This window comes from Dendrobates tinctorius, unplaced genomic scaffold (assembly GCF_039654945.1).
Source record: "Dendrobates tinctorius isolate UK_male_01 unplaced genomic scaffold, ASM3965494v1 ptg000059l, whole genome shotgun sequence".
NCBI lineage: Eukaryota > Metazoa > Chordata > Amphibia > Anura > Dendrobatidae > Dendrobates > Dendrobates tinctorius.
The window spans coordinates 5,912,501-5,936,495 of NW_027361727.1; the positions used below are offsets into that span (position 1 = coordinate 5,912,501).

General features: G+C 41.6%; 1 protein-coding gene across 3 annotated transcripts in view; it reads right to left on the reverse strand.

Annotated features, from left to right (window-relative positions):
- Positions 1-23,995, reverse strand: part of TEAD1 (TEA domain transcription factor 1) — a 268,582-nt gene that overhangs the window by 80,520 nt on the left and 164,067 nt on the right. The gene's annotated exons all lie outside the window — the stretch shown is intronic.

The window sequence follows — 23,995 nt, forward strand, 5'->3', positions numbered from 1 at the left end:
CTGCTGAAAATGAATCAAGGCTTATTTAGGAGAGCCAATAATCAAATACTTTAAGTGTTTGTTAGAGTGCATATTCACTGATTATCAACTTGTGTAAACATGCCAGCAATACTCCACGAATGACCAGAAAGATTGTTCATCACATAATTGGATAGCTCATTCCAGCATTAAAATAATGGTTATCAGCAGCACATTGCCCTGTGGATGTGCGGTAATCAAGGCTGTAGAGTTGGAGTCATGGAGTCTGTGTCCATTTTGGGGGGAGTCAGAGTCAGGCTCCTAAAATATATAATAAATTGGGTACAGTAGTTCAATGCAGGATGTGCAGCAAATGTTTTCATAAGAATTTGAGAAAGTTATGAAATGTCCTATAAATGTCTGTTCTATTCCTGATCCAACGATCTCGGCTTTTAGTGGAGATGAATCTGTGGTGCACTTTATGTACAAGCTCAGCAGTGATCAGTGCTGTGAAGTCAGAATGGGAAGTCAGAGAAATTGAGGCGTTGGGAGTTTTGGCTTACTGACTCCACAGTCCTGCTGCCAATAAAGTGAAGATTGTAGGTGCACAGAAAAAATAGTCATCCTGTGTGCACAGAACTCTGGTCAGCTTATCTAATAGAGATGTTGGTGTTCACAGCCACTATCTGCTCAACCAAAAGGGCTCTTCACCTATCCAATGATTTCTCTGTTACAAATCTGCAAGAATAATTTGTATGCATCATTCTTGCGTTGTTTATTTCATTTTCAGAAGATACACAGTATAAGAAGTTTAAAAACAAAAAAAAAAACACAACTTGATTGCATTGGATGCGAAAAGTAAATGGACCTCATGTGGATTTAAGCCTAGGAAGCCCTCCTATATACTCATCAGATACTCAAGGTGTAAATAGCTTTATACAGAAATTGGCCATCATCGACATTAACAGAGAAAATGCTACAGTCATGTCATAATTCTTCTATGGAACTTCCACTGCAATGGCCCCCATAGACAATAGATGGCTGTTGTCCCAGTGATGGTTTGTTCGGCAGCCATATCTCTAAACTCCTCTGTACACCGTAGTGCTCGAACGGTCGATCTCGTCTGATCATTACTACAGAGTTGTTGCCAGACTTCTATATTGATAACTTAGCTCGCTGAGAACCAAAGGAAGTCAGTGTGTAATCAGACATGCTGAATATTGTAATATCGACGCATTCAATGATGGGTATAGAGGCCTTTACTTAGGACCGTTCACCAAGTTAAAAGTCCGCATTTTGGCTTATTTTAACTCCCACTGCTTTTTGGAGTATTCAGGGTTTTTTTCCCCTTTTTCTTACAGCTGCCATACACTTCAACAGATACGGGATTTTTTTTTTTTTTTTTAATGTACAGTGAAGTTATGCAAAGCAGCATAAAAAAAAAAAAGACATCCCAGACAATCCTGTGAGCGAACCCCCTTGTAAACACCATAAAATCTCTGGAGCCACATGGCGGATTAACAAAAGATAAAAAATGGAATACTGAGGGGAATAAATAAAAAAGGCTAAGCCTGGCCACTTTTCACTTGATGACAAGTCCTCCTAGGGTAAACTCAAATAAGAATGACTAGCCAATACATAACGATACCACATATAAAAAGGTGTCCAGTGAAACAATGCAACAATAAGGTGAACACTTAGCCAGTCAGCATAGCTGAACTACATAGGAAGAAAATATCAGAAGCCAAAAAGATCCAACATCAGAGTATGAAGCACAGCACATGAGATCCAGGTCTTACAACTGTAGAATAACTGCACATCACTTTGTACTTTCAGGTTATTTAGAAGGGGATGTAAAATAAAAGGATTTCAGCTAGTACATGGTATGCAGGGTGTCAAGGATTGTTGTCCTGCTCAGTCCTGGTCGCCTGTGACATTGTGTGTAAACATCAGTTCGTCTGCCTGGAATGCTGAGAATTTCTAGTCACCTTAGAGAGTAAATATAAGAGGAGATCACAGACATAACAAGCTTTGCTATCCAGAAACATATCAAGGGACTGTACAATGACCTAAAACTCCCAAGGTACATAGTGCAAACAACATTGATCTGACACTTCTGTGTGGTGCAACACGATACACTATTACATAACACACCGCCTGTGCAAACACTGCAATAATCAATGCAGACAGTGCCTGCTAGAAGAGCGAGCACTTCTGCCTAGTCACTTATACCTGAGCGAAACATCCTAGACTAAAATAAGAAAATATAGTAGGAACAAAGAACAATTGTAGAGTGAACATAAATAATTATACATATGTTTTGCTTGTTTTTTTTCACATCACAACTCACTCACTGAGGAATTTACTGTACACAGCACTTGGTACACCTGATCAGGTCCAACCTCTGCAAAGGGGTCTGTGTGGTTTACACTCCACAAATACACACAGGGTCTTGAGTTCACATCATGCAAAATGTTTACATTTGCATGTGCGTGCCATGAAATCTGAAAAGGTGAGCACTAAATGTGCTCCATATGCGACCATGCCATACAGTTGTATGCATCACCCATGGACTTTCATAGCTAAACTTTTTTTTTTTTCTTTGTGAGATTACTCAGTATGTCTAGGTGTAAGGAAGCTTTGAAAGTGAAGTCTGAGAAGGTTTCTCTTCTCCCTTGTATCGGGATACTGCACCCAATTCTCTTGCTCCACGCCTCTTACTAGATGTAGTTGGTCAGCAGCAATCACAAATCTGGCAGAATTATAGGAAACACCCCCCAACTGAGTGTGCAAATAAAAAGCACAAAGGAGCCTCCCAAATAATCATCCACCCAGAAGTTTTCATCGATTTGGTGATACAAGCTTCTGCATTGTGATCCGTTTTTCACAGCAAAAGCTAAAACCGTTAACCCAACTTTATCTTGAATCTCCCGCCTCACCCATCATAAAGGCCAATTGGCACGCTTCTGAAGTCTAAGCTTCCCCTTCACTGTACAACAAAATCCTCTAAACGCCCCGTCACACTAAGGGTACCGTTACACCTAGCGACTCACCAGCGATCCCGACCAGCGATATGATGCGGTCAGGATCGCTGGTGAATCGCTAGGTGGTCGCTAGTGAGCTGCCACACAGGCAGATCTCACCAGCGACATAGCAGGGGTCGGGGATCGCTACTTACCTGTCAGACGCGGCGATCCTGCGTCCTCCCGCCCGGCTCCACGCGTCGCTCATCGTCACAGCAGGAAGCGCCGCAAGAAGTGGCCGACGAGGAATGATCCAGCAGCTTCTCGCGCGATCAGTGATAACCAGCGGGGGAGCCGGTCGGAGGTAAGTAGCACATGCAGCAATATCGCTGCAACGTCACAAAATCAGTGACTTTACAGCGATATTGCTAGCGATATCGCAGTGTGTAACGGGGGCTTAAGCGATATCGCTAGCAATATCGCTATAACATCACTGGTTTTTGTGACGTTGCAGCGATATTGCTAGCGATATAGCTATGTCTGATACTTACCTCCGACCGGCTCCCCCGCTGATTATCGTTGATCGCGCGAGAACGTCCACGTCCATTTCTCGTCGGCTGCTTCCTGCTGGCGCCGACGAGCGACGTATCGACACGAGTGGGAGAACGTCAGGATTGCCTCGTCTGACAGGCGAGTAGCGACCCCCGACCGCTGCGATGTCGCTGGTGAGATCTGCCTGTTTGGCAGCTCACTAGCGACCACTTAGCGATGTACCAGCAATCCTGACTGTGTCATATCGCTGGTCGGGATCGCTCATGCATCGCTAAGTGTGACAGTACCTTTAGTCACAATAGTCTTTGAAGCGCCAAGAAAAAAAAGGGGGGGTGGGGTGGTAGATTGAGCTTTGGAAGTCACCGACGAGTTAAGTAGTTCCAGGCAGTAAGTCGGGTGCACAATAAGAACAGAATTGTGAAAATATTACAAGCAGGTGCTTTGGTAGAGAGCTCATACTGCGGTGTATGGGAGGAGAGGTTTGATCAGTCCCTGCACTCTGTGCAGAGGGGGCTTTACTGAAGGAGGTCATGTGACAAGGGCCAATAATCAGCATCTGGGGACTTTCAATTACAGCCCTCACCCAGCATGCCTGCACTGTAATCTCTACCAGCTGAGGCTCAGGCCTCACTATTTTCAATAATTCACACACTGTGTACACATAACATGACAATAAGGGCATTCATGCGGCCACCTGATTCGCAGATCAAAGCTCCCAAATGGGCGGCTGTAGGCATGCTTACTGCTGAATTATTCATTCTTTTCACGGGCTTGGAAAAAAAAAAACGCTCAGCAGGACTTGGCCGCTCAAGGCCCTTTCCTGTGTAGTATTCTAGATTACAAATCTGAAAGGGAAGCGGCTCTCAAGGTAGAAGGAAAAAAAACATCCCACCAAAATAGAAATTAGCAACAAATAAAATCTCCTCCACAAAACCAGAGTGTGCAATCCGCTCTGCACATTACCTGCACATACAGTACCAAAAAACACTGAGGAAAATGGGTTCATAGTGCCCGTCAGGTGTTATCAGAGGAAACAACGGCTTGTAAAAACTTTTCATCATAGCTATATTTATGCTAAAGAGAAAATTAACCCCTTAGTGACAGAGCCTATTTGGTACTTAAACAAAAGCTAAAGAAACCAGAGAAGGGAGTGAGGAGAGAGAGAGAGATGACCCTCGATAACTCAATGAGCAAAAATGAGAAAGCACTCCTCACCACAGTCAGTAACACCTCAGGCACTTGCCTGAAGAGGGAAGAGATGGACAAGACTTCTGACCCAAAATCCAGTATCATTAATAAACAAGTTCAACAGCGTGAAGTAAAATCTATAACTGCAGCAGGTGGTTAGAGTAGTTAATCCCCATGGAATCAGTCTTACCCACATCAATTAGACCAGTTTCACAAATGCGATATTATTCTGGGGTGGAGGGGGAATATCTATCTATATAATAATAATAATAATAATAATAATATTTATTTATATAGCGCCAACATATTCACAGCGCTTTACAGTTTAACAGTTCCAAACAAGTCATAAGTAACAACGTTAACAATACAATTAAAGCAAAATTAGACAACCCTGCTCGTGAGAGCTTACAATCTACAATGAGGTGGGGGAGAAACAAAGTACAGGTGTATATCTATATATTTCTATATCACACACAAACCTACAACGCTCCTTTCTTAATGTTTTCATATATGGCAATGGAGTATGTTGTGAACCATGTCTACAAGAATACTCACATACTTTATCCACACCTACACAATCACATACCTGTGTATTTCTTGCTGCACATATAATTTGTGGTTGTACAACTTCCATATGACAAACAACGTTATCAAACATGTAAAATTTTGTCATACGGTGCTGTCAAATTAGGATGTAAGCGTTTTGTGAATAGACCACATAAGCGAGTTAGGGGGACACAGCTTAAACTAAGGGTACCGTTACACTAAGCGACGCTCCAGCGATCCCGACAACAATACGACCTGGTAAGGATCGCTGGTACGTCGCTACATGGTCGCTAGTAAGCTGTCAAACAGGCAGATCTGCTCAAAGACGCAGCAACGATTAAGCAATCAGTATAACGACCTCGGTGGTCATTGGTACCTTGTCACACAGCAGCGAGACTCATGCCTGTGTCCCTGAATTCTGCGTCGCCAACGAGGTCGCTCGTCGGCGTCAAACACAGCGATGCGCGCTGGCCAGCGGGACACCAGCGATCAAAAAAATGGCCCAGGACATTCGAGCACGATCATCGATATCCCGCGGGGGAGGGGGGTGTCGCCGCTATGTAGCGAGATCACTGGCGAGGTCGCTGTTGCGTCATAAAATCTGTGACATTTCAGCGATCTCGCTAACGATCTCGTTATGCAAGGCGGGGCCTTTATTTGTAAGACTAATACACTTCTACCACATTAAAAGTGGCAGCTTGGTAGGCAAAAGTAAATAAGAAAAAAGTCACTTTGGACATTCGCTTATCTAAGAGAGAACCTATTGGGAGGTAGTTGCAAGTGGACACCGCAGTATAAGTGTGGTATTATATGGCACCCATTTGTGTTGAGTATTCAGAGGAGCTTTTTGCAACAACTTTATTATTTTGGTACACAGAGGATGAAGGCTCCGGATAGACTCACCCCTCTTAGAGGCGCCTTTCCCAGCTGACTTGTACATGTAAACCTACATATGTATGCATACACCTCTGCAGTAAAGGCAAGGAGAACATCCTTATTGTAGGAGCTGTTGGGTTTCCACCTGTTACATACCAGAATAAAGTGATGCATTGAATAATAATCATCTCCTGCTCTGTGTGGCCTTTTTCTTCTTTCATTTAAAAGATGGAAATTGAAATGAGCTTTTCTACGTTTCAAGAGCTTTGTTTAATTATATTAGTGTTTCATGGCTGTCAATCAGCAGTGAAACAGCAGGATGAACTAGGTGTGACCTCGCCTTGTACTGAACGCCTGCTGCTAACCAGCTGTGCACAGCATACTCTGGACTCTCCTCAATGCTTCCCTCCAAATCACAATGATCTCTGCAACTTCTAAAATCCGTCAATTGTTACTGAAACTCTGCCTACAAAGGGGGGAGTAGAGCGGCCATTGTGCACCCGGTCCTGAAGCAGCTGACATTTTATTCACTGACAAATCCAATTTAGCAGCTACAAGACTCTTGAGGGGGAGGACTCCTAAAGATGGCTATGTATAGCGACTTTCTGCTGGAAATTGGGGTCAATAGGAATTCAATACCTGCAGAGACTGAATGTGAATCTGTTCATATGAATATCCACACAATGTCCATCAGCATTGACCGTGTGTTCCTGTTGCACAGACATTCAGCTGGAAGAAAAAAAAAAAAAAGTAGTCCTGTATGAGAAATGCACAATATGTGCATCTTGCAATGGGAGGTACCTGCATCACCCACCGGAAGACCCCACAATAAGGGCAGATTCATAGTCAAAAACTCTTGAAACAAGAAATCAGTTTTATCTGTGGGCACAGATTTCTGAAAGGTTCAGCCGAATGGGGCTAATACATGACTAACAAATTCTGCTGTGTTTGAGTATACCCTAAAGAGGGTCCTACATAGTCAAATGCCCTGATCTACACTGGGGGAGATCTACTAATGAAAATACATGGCTTCATTCCTACAGTAATATGTGATGATCTTATTTGACGCTTTGGTCAATAAAATTGAATTGGCTTTCGAATCACACCAAGGGCAACAAATTTCTGACCCCATTTCAAGCAGTGGTCTATTAAGTAGATGATCATTGGCCCTCAACAGTTCCTCAAACTCGAGTCCCGTATTGTCCACAATCACCAAGCCACAACATGTCTATAAATCAATACCACTAGTTTGTGCTGGACCACAAACAAGTATAAAAAAAAAAATAAAAAAAAAAAAAAATCAACCACAGACCAGACTTGCTTCTGTTTGCAGCTTAAAAGGGAAAAAAATTGCAAATGAGTGACTGGCACTCTGAAGTTCAGATTGCCATTCATCCTGGTCATAATATGATCAGCCATTGACCACAAATGGGTGCCTTACCCAAACTCTATGCAGAGAAAACGCATTTGTATCAATATGGCAATGGACAACAGATGCATTGGTCAATAATTTACCCCTCTGTCTGACTGTTTCCCTCCTTTAGAAAGATAATGCCTGACAGCTGAACATAGTGATGTCTGGAATAGACAGAATGGAGGAAGAATCTAGTTGTACATTTTGTTTATTTCCCCCATTCATGACAAACATTTTCTGCTGGATTTCTTCCGTGTTTTCTGGATGTATGACCACAGAGGCACAATTACAACAATGTCAAAACACAGCTGCAAGTCCACACAGGCTCCCATAGCCTATAGGTAAGAGGAGAACATTTCAGCAATGCTTCCTTTCCATTTTTAGGTATAGATAGAAATCCTCAATATGCGCCAGAGTACCCATAATCCTATTCATTTTGAACATTCCCAGACTTGGAGTGATGAGCAGAAGGGCTTTCTTACTCACTTTTAACCTCAATTTTTTTTGTAATTTATTATTATTTCCCTCTTGTGACACATTAATTGTGATGTTTGCAGTGGAGATTAATTCCAGCCCAAATACGCAGATTTATCACTCAGGACCTCTGATAATGTCAAACAGTTTTGTGATTTGTTATGACAATCAATAAAGACTTGGCAAAACTAAATTTTAACTAGACATGGAAAAATAAACCCTCAATGGCTTTAGGAGTCCATGGCAAGGCTCAACAATGTCCAACACTCCAGCTGCTCTGACAGCTACCAACTTCCAAAATATCTAAACAGCTGCCTGAAAATGCTGGGAGATGTAGTCTCACAACCACTGTAGTGCATAAAGTGGCTGATACCTTGTCTAAGGGTGTGTGCACGCGTTGCGGATTCTGCTGCTGATCTGCAGCGGATTTGGCCCTGCGGACCCGCAGCAGTTTTTGCTGCGGTGTACAGTACCTTTATTTTCAATGGAAAACAAAACGCAGTGCACATGGTGCGGATTCTTCCGCATGGATTTGCTGCAGTTTCAAAACCGCAGCATGTCACTTTGTGCGGAATCTGCAACGGTTTCAAACCGCAGGCTAATACGAAAGACTTTTGACCTGCGGACTTACCCTGCAGATTTTCCCAAATCTGCGTGGAAAAATTCGCAGCACAATCCGCAACGTGTGCACACACCCTAAGAGTTACAAATCAACTGGCGAGGGTCTGTTTGCTGAGAGTGGTGCTAGTGTGTAGAATCTGTTTACAGGAAGATCTCGTGTGGGGTGTACATTTAAAAATATATATATATTTAAAGGTTTGTTGTGGGATCTATATTCATTTTGGGGCTTGTAAAACAGGGTCATACAGTTAGGTCCATATATATTTGGGCATAGACAACATTTTTCTAATTTTGGTTCTAGACATTACCACAATGAAATTTAAACAAAACAATTCAGATGCAGTTGAAGTTCAGACTTTCAGCTTTTATTTCAGGGTATCACATTAAAATTGGATGAAGGGTTTAGGAGTTTCAGCTCCTTTACATGTGCCACGCTGTTTTTGAAGGGTCCTTAAATAATTGGACAATTGACTCCAAGGCTATTTCATGGACAGGTGTGGGCAATCCCTTCGTTATGTCATTCTCAATTAAGCAGATAAAAGGCCTGGAGTTGTTTTGAGGTGTGGTGCTTGCATTTGGAAGGTTTTGCTGTGAAGGAAACATGCGGTCAAAGGAGCTCTCCATGCAGGTGAAACAATCCATTCTTAAGCTGCAAAAACAGAAAAAACCCATCCGAGAAATTGCTACAACATTAGGAGTGGCAAAATCTACAGTTTGGTACATCCTGAGAAAGAAAGAAAGCACTGGTGAACTCATCAATGCAAAAAGACCTGGGCACCCACGGAAGACAACAGTGGAGGATGATCACAGAATAGTCTCCATGGTGAAGAGAAACCCCTTCACAACAGCCAACCAAGTGACCATCACTCTCCTGGAGGTAGGCGTATCAATATCCAAATCTACCATAAAGAGAAGACTGCATGAAAGTAAATACAGAGCGTTCACTGCACGGTGCAAGCCACTCATAAGCATCAAGAATAAAAAGGCTAGGCTGGACTTTGCTACAAAACATCTAAAAAAGCCAGCACAGTTCTGGAAGAACATTCTTTGGACAGATGAAACCAAGATCAACCTCTACCAGAATGATGGAAAGAGAAAAGTATGGCGAAGGCATGGTACAGCTCATGATCCAAAGCATACCACATCATCTGTAAAACACGGCGGAGGCAGTGTGATGGCTTGGGCATGCATGGCTGCCAGTGGCACTGGGTCACTAGTGTTTATTGATGATGTGACACAGGACAGAAGCAGCCGAATGAATTCTGAGGTATTCAGAGCCATACTGTGTGCTCAGATCCAGCCAAATGCAGCCAAACTGATTGGTCGTCATTTTATACTACAGGTGGACAATGACCCAAAACAAAGCCAAAGCAACCCAGGAGTTTATTAAAGCAAAGAAGTGGAATATTCTTGAATGGCCAAGTCAGTCACCTGATCTCAACCCAATTGAGCATGAATTTCACTTGTTAAAGACTAAACTTCAGACAGAAAGGCCCACAAACAAACAGCAACTGAAAACCACCGCAGTGAAGGCCTGGCAGAGCATCAAAAAGGAGGAAACAGCGTCTGGTGATGTCCACAAGTTCAAGACTTCAGGCAGTCATTGCCAACAAAGGGTTTTCAACCAAGTACTAGAAATGAACATTTTATTTACAATTATTTAATCTGTCCAATTACTTTTGGTCTTTTTAAAAACAGGGTGGCACATGTTAAGGAGCTGAAACTCCTAAACCCTTCATGCAATTTTAATGTGGATAGCCTCAAATGAAAGCCGAAAGTCTGAACTTCAACTGCATCTGAATTGTTTTGTTTAAAATTCATTGTGGTAATGTCTAGAACCAAAATTAGAAAAATACTGTCTGTCCAAATATATATATGGACCTAACTGTATAAAATACTGACAGCTGGGGATTTTATTAATTTTTTTTTTAAATGCAACCGCATACTAGACTTCTCCCGTGCTTCCCCCATACTCTGGAACTATGTGCCGCAACACATCAGACTCTCGCCATCAATGGAAACCTTCAAGAAGAACCTGAAGACCCACCTGTTCCGACAAGCCTACAGCCTGCAATGATCCTCGGTCTACGGAACCACCGCATGACCTGCTCTACCCTCTCCTACTGTATCCTCACCCATCCCTGTAGACTCTGAGTCCTCGGGGGCAGGGTCACCTCTCATTATGTACTTGTGTGTCCCTTGTCTTACACATGTTTATTGCACTTGTCTATATTTCCCCTTATCATATGTAAAGCGCCATGGAATAGATGGCGCTATACAAATGCACAATAATAATAATAAATGTGTTGGGAAAAAAGGGTGGGGTGTAGTGTGTGCCACACTTTACTCCCCTCTCCCGAATAAAAGCAGAGACAGTACTGAATCTGCCATAAAATACACTGGTGCCATGGGGCACCACATTAACCTATAATAGTATTAATCAGATTTCCAAAATTTGTTTTTTTTTTTTTGTTTTTTTTTTTTAACGGGAAGAATTGTGCTGAATAATGCAGTATTCTTCCTGCTAAGGAAAGACACCTGCAAACCAAACCTATGATGGCTGTGTGACTATAGTCTATTTTTGTTAAAATTTAGAAGTGATCAGGAAAAGTAATGCATGTACAAAGTGATTTGACCAGCAGAATATTGAGCGCAGCTCTGGAGTATAATATAGGAGGTAACTCAGGATCAGTACAGGATAAGTAATGTAATGTACGTACACAGTGACTGCAATAACAGAATAGTGAGTGCAGCTCTGGAGTATAATACAGGATGTAACTCAGGATCAGTAATGTACGTACACAGTAACTGAACCAGCAAAATAGTGAGTGCAGCTCTGGAGTATAATACAGGATGTAACTTAGGATCAGTAATGTATGTACACAGTGACTGCACCAGCAGAATAGTGAGTGCAGCTCTGGGGTATAATACAGGATGTAACTCAGGATCAGTAATGTAATGTATGTACACAGTGACTGCACCAGCAGAATAGTGAGTTCAGCTCTGGAGTATAATACAGGAGGTAACTCAGGATCAGTAATGTAATGTATGTACACAGTGACTGCACCAGCAGAATAGTGAGTGCAGCTCTGGAGTATAATACAGGATGTACACAGGATCAGTAATGTAATGTATGTACACAGTGACTGCACCAGCAGAATAGTGAGTGCAGCTCTGGAGTATAATACAGGATGTACACAGGATCAGTAGTGTAATTTATTTACAGTGACTGGACCATCAGAATAGTGAGTGCAGCTATTAAGTATAATATCAGATGTAACTCAGGATCAATACAGAAAGTAATTATTGGTTTGAAAAAAATAAATAAATTGAATCAGCTTTTTATTTAGAAATGTTTTTGAAATGGCTATGAGAAAAACCTACAATACTTAAAAATATTCTCTAGCAGAATACCATCGATTTTCTGCAAAAGTCATCTATGATCAGTAATAAAAGCTTTGGTGGTCCAATTGAAAACAAGTTTGCAGGGATTTCTTTCAGCTACATCTAAAATAAAGCAACTTTTATCAAAAACTTACTGTACATCTTTACTGTATACTGATTGTGGTTACGCACAATATTTTAGTAACCTTGACTACAATATATATGTTTGTTTGAGGGAATTTACAGGTCCGTCCCCAGTAAGCAATAATTTAGTTGTGTTTTTCCTTCATTGCTTTCATTTGAAAGCAAGGACACACACACTGGATAATACCGTAAGTGACATCTTTTAGCGCCGTATTTCACATTTTGTCTGAGTCTCGGGTTTAAATCTGTCTTTCTATACAAACTGTTAAAAAAAAAAAAAAAAAAAAAAAAAGCGCTGTATGGACTTTTCTTTAAAAAAAAAAAAAATACCTGAACAATAAGAACCAAGGACACAAATGTTTTTCCCCAGCGCATATGAGAATACACACTTGGTTATTTAACAACATTTCTCTTTTATGCACATTAAAAATAAAAATAGAATAAAACTTTCTCAAATCCTCTTCAATCCAGCCTCTTATTAACTATTTGAGTTCTGCAGATACTGAAGAAAAAAAAAATAAAACAGATGGCGCAAAATAGATGAGACTTGAAAAATGAGAACCATGAAGAGTCCATAAAACAAACTATTGACACTACAAAAGGCACAACTTATCTCAAGGCAAATTTTTCCTCATTAACAAAGTACATTTTAAAGTTGATTTTTAATCATTCCATCTTGGAATAATAAAATAATTTCCACAATGGAATGCATTTAAAGTAAAAAGTGTATTTTTGGGGTTGAGAAAATACAGTTAGCACAGCATGCATGGGACCACAGCTGATTCTTTTGGCGATCTAAAACATTTTCCTGCCCATTTTTTGAAAAATGTTTAACCTCAAAGGAATAATTATTTTTGATCCCGTGCAGTCCTGTCTGTATCTTGTCTTTTGTATCCTACCCTGCACAGGAGAGCTGTGTTATGACCAGACTATTATCCTGAACGATCAGACACAGCCACATACATACACAGCAGGGGCACATTTACAAGATTATTTTAGCACAGGAACATTTTCTTTTTTTATATAAAACACAACCAATTGTGGAAGTTATTATTCCAAGATCTATTGAATGGGACAACCCCTTTAACTTAAAAATCTGTTCCCTTTAAAATATGAAAGCATGTTGTAAAGTAAAGTCCTTTATGAAAACTCTCAGTACAATATTGTAATTAATACAACCCATTGCATGAGGGTTGTCACCCTTTTTTCCCCAAAAGGGCCAAACTGTAATTTATAAAGCTGCCTTTAACAAAGTAATTCACTTAAATTGGAAAACATTAGGAAAGCTAAGAGCTGTCATTAGTGATGGTCGCCTATGGGACTGATGGAAACAGCTGAGTACAGAAGGAATTTTTTTTGAAGGTTTTTTTTTTTTTTTTCTTCCAGGAATTGAGTGTATGTACTGTAACTATTGGAAAACAAAACAAGTTTCTGTAAAAGAAAGGCCATGCACTTTGGATCTCTAAAGCCTTCATCATACACAATGCTAGTCAGTGACCAGCACAACCCCTCTCCCATATATCAGAATAAAGCAGTTTACTTTACAATCAACCATTTGTCACAACATATCAGTTTAACACATGCAGCCTGCACTGCTACCAGCTATGGGTAGTAACAGGTTGTATTTGCAGCCTTTGATCACATTTCCAGGTCTCAGTCTAACGCATGATCTATAATGTTTTAAATGCTACAATAACATTTTTATAATCCAGACAGTGGAGAGAGCAAATTACCCAACTGCCTGAAAAATCATGCTGCATACAAAACTCATTCATGAGCGAGCCACTGTCTTAACAGGTCATGCAACAGCCTCATCAACAAAAAAAAAAAAAAGGCATAAAATACACTAAACTGCTCAGCTACAAGTCCTATATAGCCAAGTGTAGATTATGGGTATATGCACACATTGCAGATTTTGCTAAATCCGCAGGTAAAAAGCCCTGCGTTTTACCTGCGGATCTAGTGCAGATTTACTGCGGATTATCTGAAGATTTTGTGTGGATTTCCCCTGCGTTTTTACACCTACGGATTTCTATAATCGAGGTGTAAAAACGCTGCAGATTCGGCACAAAGAATTGACATGCTGCGGATTCAAATCTGCAGCAAATCTGTGCGGAAAAATCCGCAGCATGTGCACAGCGGTTTTGGTTTTACCTAGATTAGAATGGTACTGTACACTGCAGCATAATCTGCAACGTGTGCACACACCCTATTGCTTCAGGCTGAGGAGAGGTGCGTACAAGCTATTGCTTCTGGTTATCAACCTTTTGGGGGCTGCTGAGAGAGCTTTATATGGGCTGTCTTACAGTTTTAACTTTGCCATTCACCCAGTCCTTTGCCTCATGGCTTCCTGCTGGCCAGGGGGCGATGTAATCCTGAAGATTGACAGGTCAGGCCAAGGGCATGGATGCACCTGTGGGTGTGAATTGTGCGTTCTTCCATGCTGATAGAAGAGGCAGCTTTGCCACTGAAGTATTGGAGAAGCGTAGAGTCCGGTCTTAGTGCTGCGCTTGCAAGCTCAAAAGCAATGAGCTTGTAATTACTCTCATTGCTTAGGAAAACGTCCACCTCAAATGTACTGTACAGGTAACCGTAACTTAGGCAACAAGCTCTAAATATTAAAATTATAAATCTTTCAGCTCTGGAGAACACAAAAGATTTTTAAATACAAGTTAAAATTGTTTTTACACACAATTTGCAAATGTATCCATTTAAGAAGTGGAAACATCTCCGGTAATTGAATTAACCCCTTCATGACCCAGCCTATTTTGATCTTAATGACCTGGCCATTTTTTGCAATTCTGACCAGTGTCCCTTTATGAGGTAATAACTCCGGTACGCTTCAACGGATCCTAGCGATTTGGAGAATGTTTTTTCGTGACACATTGAGCATCATGTTAGTGGTAAATTTAGGTCAATAATTTTTGCGTTTGTGAAAAAAAAACAAAACGGAAATTTGGGAAAAATTTCGCAGTTTTCAAATTTGAATTTTTATTCCGTTAAACCACAGAGTTATATGTGACACAAAATAGTTAATAAATAACATTTCCCACATGTCTACTTTACATCAGCACAATTTTGGAAACAAAATTTATTTAGTTAGGACGTTATAAGGGTTAAAAGTTGACCAGCGATTTCTCATTTTTACAACAAAATTTACAAAACCATTTTTGTTTTAGGGACCACCTCACATTTGAAGTCAGTTTGAGGGGTCTATATGGCTGAAAATAACCAAAAGTGACACCATTCTAAAGACTGAACTCCTCAAGGTGCTCAAATCCAGATTAAAGAAGTTTATTAACCCTTCAAGTGTTTCACGGTAGAAGCAACATGGAAGGAAAAAATGAACATTTAACTTTTCAGTCACAAAAATGATCTTTTACCAACAAATTTTTTTATTTTCCCAAGGGTAAAAGGAGAAAGTGGACCCCAAAAGTGGTTGTCCAATGTGTCCTAAGTACGCTGAAATCCCATATGTGGGGGGGAACCACTGTTTGGGCGCACGGCAGGACTCGGAAGGGAAGGAGCGCCATTTGACTTTTTGAATGGAAAATTAGCTCCAATCGTTAGTGGATACCATATCGTGTTTGGAGAGCCTCTGTGTGCCTAAACTATTTTGGAAAGTAGATCCCCTAGGGATCTTATCTAGATGCAAAGCGAGCACTTTGAACCCCCAGGTGCTTCACAAATTGAGCCGTAAAAATGAAAAAGGACTTTTTTTTTTTTTCACAAAAATTTTATTTTAGCCTCAATTTTTTCATTTTCACATAGGCAACAGGATAAAATGGATCCTAAAATTTGTTGGGCAATTTCTCCTGAGTACACCGATACCTCATATGTGGTAATAAACCACTGTTTGGGTGCACAGCAGGGCTCGGAAGAAAAGGAGCGCCATTTGACTTTTTGAATGGAAAATTAGCTCCAATCATTAGTGGACACCATGTCGCATATGGAGAGCCCCTGAGTACCTACACATTGGAGCTCCCCAACAATTGACCCCATTTTGTAAACTAGACCCCCAAGGAACTTATGTAGATGTGTGGGGTGCACTCAGAACCTCCAAGTGCGTCACAGAAGTTTATAACAGAGCCATGAAAAAAAAATCATTTTTTTTCCTCAAAAAATGATTTTTTAGCCCACAATTTTTTACTTTCACAGGGGTAACAGGAGAAAATTGGACCCCAAAAGTTGTTGTCCAGTTTGTCCTGAGTACGCTGGTACCCCATATGTGGGGGGAACCACTGTTTGGGCACACGTCGGGGCTCGGAAGGGAGTAGTGACATTTTGAAATGCCTATTTGATGGAATGGTCTGCGGGCTTCATGCTCCGTTTTCAGAGCCCCTGATGTGCCTAAACAGTAGAAACCACCCAACAAGTGACCCCATTTTGGAAACTAGACCCCCCAAGGAACTTATCTAGATGTGTGGGGCACACTTTCAACCCCCAAGTGCTTCACATTAGTTTATAACGCAGAGCTGGGAAAATAAACAAAAAAAATTTTTCCTCAAAAAATGATTTTTTAGCCCGCAATTCTCTAATTTCACAAGGGTAACAGGTCAAATTGGACCCGGAAAGTTGTTGTCCAGTTTGTCCTGAGTACGCTGGTACCCCAAATGTGGGGTTAAACCACTGTTTAGGCACCTGTTGGGGCTCGGAAGGGAGGGAGCACCATTTGACTTTTTGAACGCAAAATTGGCTGGAATCAATAGTGGCACCATGTCACGTTTGGAGACCCCCTGATTTGCCTAAATAGTGGAAACCCCTCAATTCTAACTCAACCCTAACCCCAAAACACCCCTAATCCCACAACACACCCCTATCCCTAATCCCAACCCTAACCAGAAGCCCAACCCCAACACATGCTTAACTCTAATTCCAACCACAACCCTAACCGAAAAATAAAAATAAATATATTTTCTTTATTTCATTATTTTTCCCTACCTATGGGGGTGATAAACAGGGGGTTTATTTACTTTTATTTTGATCATGGTGATAGGGTCTATCACAGTGATCAAAATGTACTTGGAAAGAATGAATGAATCTGCCAGCAGATTCGGCGGGCGCACTGTGCATGCACCCGCCATTTTGGAAGACTGCGGCGCCCATGGAGGATTCAGGAGGGACACCGGGACTCTGGAGGTATCGGGGGGGGGGGGGGGGGATCAGAAGCGGAGGGGGAGCAGATACTCACGGCGGCAGATCGCCGCCGTCAGACGGTGGCATATCGCCCCCGTCAGTCGGTGGGGGAGGGGGGTCAGATCACGGTCTCCAGTCATGGCCGATGGTATTGCAGCATCGGCCATGGCTGGACTGTAACATTTCACCAAATTTCATTGGTGAAATATTACAATTGCTCTGATTGGCTGCTGAAAGTCAAACAGCCAATCAGAGCGATCGTAGCCACGGGGGGGAAAAGCCACCCCTCCTGGGGTTAAGTATAAGTCCTCCTGTGCCTGCGGGTCGGGTGATCTTTCATTGACCCCAGTCACCCGACCAGCAAGAATGCGATCAATTAATGACACATCATATGCCTCACAGGTCAGATTGGCAGCGACTTTCCTGACGCATATGCTGTGTCACAGGTCGGGAAGGGGATAAAGAAAAAAAATACAAAATACTCTCTAAAATAGTACAGTATTAAAAGGGACATTAGTAGTATATTGACAAACGTTTGACTGCTGGTGGTCCCAGATGTACGTTGAACAGCAGTTTGCACAGCAAGGTTGACATCTCCTTCAGTGGTCATTATGAAGTGAAAAACAAAGTAAAATATTGACATATAAAGTAAAAAAAGCTCTGATATATTAGGATAAGTAAATCCGGGTTGTGTATGCTGTCTATGTTTTCAACTTAACAATTTCTCCTACACTGTTCCTGTAATTCATGTGTCCTGCCAAATTACCAAGAGCAATTTAAAAAAAAGTAATTAGAATTCCAGTATGCTCCATTTTAATGATGCTTACTCCCAGCTCCGGGCTTTATTTCAGGAATATGAAGACAATAAGGAGCTGCACCAACTATTGCCCAACCCAGGAAGTGATTATATTTGGGTTTCTCGTTCTCTGGTAATTGAGCTTTTATAGCCAGGGGTGCCTCACACACGACCAAGCAAGATGCAGTGTATGGCGAACTATACAGTAATATACTGTAGTTGTAGAGCACTACAGCGCCAAGTCTAATGTGACGATATATAGACTATGGCCAGGACTACCTATGGTTTTACAGATGCAAGAACCTGTGGCTGCAATACAGCGAGCACAGGGGAGAGTGGCCCCTCCAAGGCCTGCACCCTATCCACCTATCTGCTCAAGTACATTTTAACCCATTTAGCAACAGACATTGTTAGCTTTACCTTTTCTGCTCTTTGGCCTTTTCCTCCCTTCCACCCAAGAGCCATAACATTTTCAATTTTCTGTAGACATAGCCGTATTACAGCTTTTTTTGTGAGAAGAGTTGCACTTTTGAATAGGAACATTCACTTCACCATCATTAAAAGGAAAAAGAGAAATGTTGTAATTTTGTATTTTTTGAGGTTTTATGGTATTAATTGTATAGTGCAAACGAAGACCAGGACCCAACATATGACATAAGAGTACATCATTTTTCAGAAAGCGGTTTATCGGAGCATAGCTAGATTCCATATGCATCCCTAGTTCATTTGAGGCCGAGGCGATGGGAATAGAATCTTTCACCAATAGACCCATCTTGGTGGAGGTGGGAATTGCATTTTTGTTTGCTGATGGGCTCTCACACTTTGATCAAATTTGTGCAAAGAGTCACATTTGGAGCAATAGTCTAATGTACCACGTATGAAAGGAATTCAAATTACTTGAAATAAAAACAAAAACGATGTACACATTTACATTTATACTGTGCATGGCCATGACAAAACTATGAAGGAAGATTGTGCTTTTCTCTAGCAACAGTACCACTCTGGTCAAAAGGCTGTGTCTGATATTACAAGTCAGTCCGGTTCATATATAGTAAGATGTTTCTATACTAATGCACAAAGCATGGGCAACAAACAAGGAGAATTGGAACTACTAACGCAGGAAAAGAAATATGATGTCATTGGAATCACTGAAACTTGGTGGGACGATACACATGATTGGAATACAGGGCTATAAGGATACAACTTATTTGCTTAAAACAGACTTGATAAACGAGGAGGTGGTGTCGCATTGTATGTTAGAAACGCGTATATCTGCACAGAGATTGAAGCTTCAGAGACTGGGAGTTCTGTGGAAACTGTTTGGCTAAGAATACAAGGACAGAACAATGGAAAGGACACCATTGCAGGCAGTTACTACAGACCGCCTGTGCAAGATGAAGATATAGATGAACTCTTAATGCATCAAATGGCCAAGTTCTCCAAAAGAGATGACAGTTGTCATGGGAGTTTTCAACTATCAAGACATTTGTTGGGAATCTCTCTCAGGAAAAACTAACAGGTCAAGGAAATTCTTATCCTCTCTTGCTGACAACTTTATCTTCCAAAAGGTAGGGGAGAAAACAAGGGGAACTGCTACCTTGGATCTAATCCTTATAAACAGGGAGGAAATGGTTGAGGAGGTAAAAGTGGCTGGGACCCTAGGAGGTAGCGACCATGCTATTTTAGAATTTTGGATAACTAGAGGGGGAAGACCTGTGAAGACTCAGACATCAAGGTTAGATTTCAGAAAGGCGGATTTTGAGGGATTCAGAAAGAGAATTGGAGGGATCCAATGGCTGGATATCCTTAAGGACAGAAATGTCCAGGAAGGATGGGAAATCTTGAAAAATGAAATTCTCAAAGCACAATTGTTAACAATTCTGAAAACAGGAAAGAATAGGAAGCATTTAAGGAAACCAGGATGGATGAACACAGAACTTAAGCACATGCTAAAAAGGAAGAAAGAAATGTTTATAAAATGGAAAAAGAGGGAGGCATATCTAAAGAAGCATATAATGCTGTCTGCAGAACCTGCAGGGCACAAACCAGATTATCTAAAGCCGACAATGAATTGAGGCTTGCAAGAGATGTCAAAAGCAATAATAAAAGGATTTTGGGGATATGTCAAAAGTAAAAGAAAAGTCAAAGATTCTATAGGATTTTTACAGGATGAAAATGACGAAATGGTAAGGGTGGTTTCACATTAGCGCTTTTTAAGCGCACGCATGGCCGGGGGTAGCTCCGCCCCCGAGCCGGCTCTCTGCCCGGCGTGCCCGCCCCTTGCTTGTATCGCCGCCTCCTAGCGCACAGCGGCGCCTGCGATCGGCGCACCCTATCTTTAGCATAGGGTGCGCAAATCGTGCGCAGGCCGTGCGCTAGTTGCGCTTTGACCTGCGCTGCGCACTTTTGATGGTGCGCCGTGCGCGCCAAAATAATAATAATAATAATAATAATAATCTTTATTTTTATATAGCGCTAACATATTTCGCAGCGCTTTACAATTTGCACATATCATCACTGTCCCCGATGGGGCTCACAATCTAAATTCCCTATCAGTATGTCTTTAGAATGTGGGAGGAAACCGGAGTACCCGGAGGAAACCCACGCAAACACGGGGAGAACATACAAACTCCTTGCAGATGTTGTCCTTGGTGGGATTCGAACCCAGGACCCCAGCGCTGCAAGGCTGCAGCGCTAACCACTGAGACACCGTGCCGCCCATATCAAACTTTTCGGATTTTGGCGCGCACGGCGCACCGTCAAAAGTGCGCAGCGCAGGTCAAAGCGCAACTAGCGCACGGCCTGCGCACGATCTGCGCACCCTATGCTAAAGATAGGGTGCGCCGATCGCAGGCGCCGCTGTGCGCTAGGAGGCGGCGATACAAGCAAGGGGCGGGCACGCCGGGCAGAGAGCCGGCTCGGGGGCGGAGCTACCCCCGGCCGTGCGTGCGCTTAAAAAGCACTAATGTGAAACCACCCTAAGACAGGATGTTGAGACGGCCGAACTTTTAAATTCCTATTTTGCATCTGTTTTCTCTCAGAAAGGAAATGTAGCATCACCTGTTCTTCTATTCCCTTAATAGGGCAGTGGAGAATCCAGGATATCTATAAACAGAAATACAGTGAGGAAACACTTAGCTAGCCTAAATGAATTCAAGTCTCCAGGTCCAGATGAATTACCCCCCAGAGTACTGAAGGAGATAACAGAAGAAATTTTTGAACCCCTCTCCATAATGTTTGAAAATTCTTGGGGAACAGAAGTCCCAGAAGACTGGAGAAGAGCAAATGTTGTTCCTATCTTCAAAAAGGGGAAGAAGGTGGACCCAGGCAAATATAGGCCGGTGAGTCTGACTTCTACACCAGGAAAGATCTTTGAACAAATTATTAAACAACATGTATGTCAGTACCTGGATAAGAATGAAGTGATTAAACAGAGTCAGCATGGGTTCGTAACTAATAAGTCATGTCAGACTAACTTAATTTCCTTCTATGACAGAATCTCTGATTGGGTGGATCAGGGAAATGCTGTAGATATAGTATATCTTGACTTCAGCAAAGCATTTGACAAAGTATCTCACACAATCCTTATTGAAAAAAACGACTAAGTATGGAATGGACAAGGCAACTGTTAGGTGTATTCTTAACTGGCTTTGGGATCGGACCCAAAAAGTGGTCGTAAATGGCTGCACATCCAGTTGGAAGAATGTCTCAAGTGGGGTACCACAGGGCTCTGTCCTGGGCCCTGTATTGTTAAACATCTTTATCAACGATTTAGATGAAGGAATTGAGGGTAAACTGATTAAATTTGCTGATGACACAAAGCTAGGAGGGATAGCTAATACTAGAGAAGAGAGAGGATTCAAAAAGATATAAATAAACTGGAGCAGTGGGCATCAACTAACAGAATGTTTTTTAACTGGGAAAAATGCAAAGTACTACATCTGGGCAATAAAAATGAAAAAAGCATATACAGAATGGGAGGAATAGGGCTAAGCAACAGCACACATGAAAAAGACTTGGGTATACTAATAGATCACAGGCTGAATATGAGTCAACAGTGCAATGCAGCAGCAAAAAAGGCAAATGCAATTCTAGGATGTATTAACAGAAGCATACAGTCTAGATCACATGAAGTCATTATTGCCCTCTACTCCTCTTTGGTTAGACCTCATCTGGAATACTGTGTCCAGTTTTGGGCGCCACATTTTAAAAAAGACATCAACAAACTGGAGCAGGTTCAGAAAAGAGCGACCAGAATGGTGACCGGTCTGCAAACCCTGTCTTATGAGGAAAGGTTGCAGGATTTGGCAATGTTTAGCTTGCAGATGAGAAGACTGAGGACACTGAGTAGCTGTCCACAAATATCTCAAGGGCTGTCACATTAAGGATCATCTTTATTCTCATTTGCACAAGGAAAGACTAGAAGCAATGGGATGAAACTGAATGGGAGGAGACACAGATTAGATATTCGAAAAAACTTTTTGACAGTTAAGAGTGATCAATGAGTTGAACAGGCTGCCACGAGAGGTGGTGGGTTCTCCTTCAATAGAAGTCTTCAAACAGAGGCCGGACAGACATCTGTCTGGGATGATTTAGCGAATCCCGCTTTGAGCAGGGGGTTGGACCAGATGGCCCAGGAGGTACCTTCCAACTCTAAGATTCTATGTAAATGCAATGTTTTGGAAACAGCAGGGTGTTCCATCTAATCAGTTTTATCCCCTCATATACACAATAGATTTACTAGAAAGTCAAACATTTTAAAAATGAAAGGGCACAAGTCAGCGCAATCTGGTGGAAGGCTATTAGAAATCTTATGCTAAGATTTGATTACTGTTTCTTCATTCAGATGCCCACAAATTGTAAAAATAAAGCACAACACCTTTTAATGTCACATCTCTGTCAATCATATGTAGCTTTCTAGAGATTATATCGTAAATCGGGTACACTTGATTTGCATGGGAAGTAGGTTACAAAACTACAATATAATTGCCAACTTTTCATTTTTAAAGACAAGATATAAGAGGTATACAAGTACAGGATTGTGGTGGCTGTTTATGCTCTCGCCTCATTTCACTGCGCCCTTTGTGGTTTTCAAACACATTTTGGTAGCCATTTTTGCCAGGCAGCTCTTAACATCTCCTTGACAAGCTACTTTAATTCTTCTCACCCACCTCCTGTTCTAATGACAGAAAGCGGCCCAGTAGTCACATCTCAGGACTGGGCTATTGATGCAGCAGTCGTTAATAAAGATCTGTGGCTTCGCTCGCTGGGAAGAGCCTGCTGCATGTTGCCAGATTCTCCCTGCGCTTCCAGCAGATGCTGATCATGGAAGAATTACTTGAAGTCTGGAGCATAGTGTTACGTGCCGATTCCTTTTTAACAAATAATAATAAGTTTGACTTTTCATTTACACATTCTGCCAATTGCTAACAAGTTTCCATCTTGCTCAAACACCACATTGATTGTAAGAAATTGAAAATATTGATTTAACCCTCTGCTTGATCTGCGCGGCGGAGCCCTGCTAGTGAAGTCTTAGCACATTACAATTGGTTGGCTGTAATTCCTCAGGGCCTCAATAATAACTACCTTACTTTGTCTTCTTATCTACTGAAATTATGCTGCCAGTTGTCAGAGTCAATTTTGAATCATTGACAACTGCTTTCCATCAAGATACGTGGCTAATAGGCGATGATACAGCAGGACGGGAGGTAATAGACAGGCTGATTTGTGGTATAATGAATGGTGTTAATTGTTTTCCCCGATGCCGGACAATAATTGACTGGACACGATCATTGAACGCATTAGTTTCTCATTGACAAGGAGTGATGGGGAGGGGGTGAATGTCATTGACAAAAGCACTTTAAACAATATATAAATATATATTCATATAACAGGGGAACGATATAATTGTAGCACCTGGAAAGTCACTAATATAATTTATTT